General features: G+C 32.9%; 1 long non-coding RNA gene across 1 annotated transcript in view; it reads left to right on the top strand.

Annotated features, from left to right (window-relative positions):
• The window catches only part of LOC127526497 (uncharacterized), a 7,332-nt gene extending 5,926 nt beyond the window's left edge, over window positions 1–1,406 (top strand). Inside the window, exons 2-3 of the long non-coding RNA XR_007933999.1 lie at window positions 973–1,042; window positions 1,254–1,406. This is a non-coding gene — a long non-coding RNA (uncharacterized LOC127526497). The remainder of the gene's footprint in view (window positions 1–972; window positions 1,043–1,253) is intronic.
• The last annotated feature ends 1,094 nt before the right edge of the window (window positions 1,407–2,500 follow it).

Raw genomic sequence — 2,500 nt, 5'->3', positions numbered from 1 at the left:
CTGTGAACTGTAAGTTACTTTTTGCTGCAGTCATCTATGGACAAACTGCCTTCAGTTTGAATCAGAATTTTGCAGTTTTGACTCCTTAGTTCATAGTACATGCTGTCATTATTCAATCTTCCAGTCCTTGTGTTTTTGTGCATAGGTATGTTTCTTAACTGTGTTTCCACTTCGGAATTATGTCTTTTTGGCAGTAATTCTCACGAGAATTGCATCTTCCAAGACTTCTCTGGATAGTTGAGGGGTGTACGTAGGTTCCAGTGATTCCTGTGAGTTCATTGCTGTTCTTGATCAAAGTTATTGTCTTCTGCACTTAATTTCAGTGGATGACCACTGCCTTTCTGGTGCTTAATCTTGTCCATTTCCTTCTGCTTCTTCAAAAGAGTTTGGACAGCACATCTTGAAATTCCTGTGTGCCATGATATATCTGCCTGGGAGAGACCTTGATGGTGAAGGATGAGCATGTTTTGTCTTGTTACAATGCTCACTCTTGCCATAATGTAATAATGCTATGAAGGTTAAACTGTCACATGTGCAACACCCTCACCTTTTAGTTTGGCTGTGATTCCTTCTACACCTGTTACTGTTTCAGTTAATTGGTTTGTTTCAATCAACATGTTGTGTTATTAATCATTAGTAATTATTGTCTTTGGGCTGTAGATTTACAAAATAATCTCACTATATCTGAAAAGTAGTCTTATTTAATATGTTACACAAGCATAATATTCTTTTAACATTTCATTTGTTTTAGAAAATGAATGTTAGAAAGTTTATTTTTCACTGAAAGTACAGTGTGTGTGTGTGTGTGTGTGTGTGTGTATTTTTTTTAATGTTCATGCAAAGTCATTTAGACAATAGTATAAGATTGTAATAAGTGATACAGGTATAATTTTGTCACTGCTCAGTTTTCATTAATGCTAATTTAGTAATAAACATTATTTCAGTTATTTTGTTTTAAATCTTATTTTTCAGCCAAACCAGATTCCTTTGGATGAAAATATTCTTGTTTCACGCTATATCAACAACCCTCTGCTTATTGATGGTAAGTTACATTAACTAATTGGAATTTATTGAAAATTATTTTAATTTGCAAGTGTGAATGTAGATGAGCGTATATAAATACAGTTTCTGCAACAGTATGATGTGCCTTAATAATACCTGATATGGCATTTGTATTGTTCATTGTTTGATATTTTGATGTTTTCATTATTTTTATGTTATTTCCTTTGTTTTTTCTTTCTTTTTTTCTCTAGATTTCAAGTTTGATGTCAGATTGTATGTCCTTGTTTCATCCTATGATCCCCTCGTTATTTATCTTTATGAAGAAGGCCTAGCAAGGTGTGGATCTACTAGATGCACATAGTTTTTAGGCATTGTGGGTTCAGAATCTAATCCAGTATCACTGTGTTTGTTGGAGAACAATTTAATAAAATACGCGTATCCTCAAATTGTATGTCTTTTTGGGTAAAGGCATTTTCTAACTAAGCAATAGGATAGAAATGTATTCGTTTCTTTGCAGAAAAACAATAACACTGATAAATTTCCATATCCATCTATTCTAAATAATGTAATAAAATGTTGTTTTTACATAATAATATAGGAGAGGTGAAGCTGGTCTTCAAACTTTCACCGTTACAGTATTTTTATGAGCCATATACTGGGCCTGACTTTTTGATAAATTTAGAAATATAGCTTTGCAAAAGTGTTCAAACCCTTGATCACTTCAATCATTTTGGGCAGGCATTGTGGGGTATAGTGATTAAGACTTAGGACTTCAAACCCTGAGGGTTATGGGTTCTACTCACTACTGACACTGTGTAACCATGACATTTCACCTGACCTGGCATCAATTTCAAAAACAGAAGGAAGTCTAACCAATTGTATCTCAAATGATGTAACTTGTATTTGATAAATGAATCAGCCAAATAATATGAAATAATAATTTATGTGACTCACAAATCCTACACTGACATTTTGTTCTTTGTGATTTTTATTTTATTTAAATGTGTGAACACTCAGTTATTTTAATATTTATTGTTTCATTTAAGAAAAAAATCTTTTCTGAAGAAAGGAAATGTCTCCTTTGCAAATGCCTTCAAACCTTTTTGTTGTGTGATGGATAACAATTGCCTAACAATTAGCCTTCACAGTAAATTATTAAAATAACTGCAGCATTTTCTGGGTGAAACCCACAGATAATGTATCTTGTGTCAGGCAGTGAATCTAAAGAACAGTTGTTTAAAATGAAGAATCAAAGCATTCTGAAGAAGGTCAAATAAAATAGTACAAATGCATATTTTTATATCAAGGGTACAAAACAGTATCTCAGTGTTTGACTGCTGTATTAGATACTGTTGATGCAATTATCATAAAATGGAATGTGTATCAAACCACCCAGATGCTGCTTAAAAGATAATTTTATGGAGGCCCTTGGCACATTCAAGGAGACTTATGAAAGGTTTTGGGTTAAGGTAAGACTAGGACAGAGATTTGGGCAAAA

The sequence above is a fragment of the Erpetoichthys calabaricus genome, unplaced genomic scaffold, assembly GCF_900747795.2.
Source record: "Erpetoichthys calabaricus unplaced genomic scaffold, fErpCal1.3, whole genome shotgun sequence".
Lineage (NCBI taxonomy): Eukaryota > Metazoa > Chordata > Cladistia > Polypteriformes > Polypteridae > Erpetoichthys > Erpetoichthys calabaricus.
The sequence above is the reverse complement of the archived record's forward strand: the minus strand, read 5'-3'. Positions and strand labels throughout refer to the sequence as shown.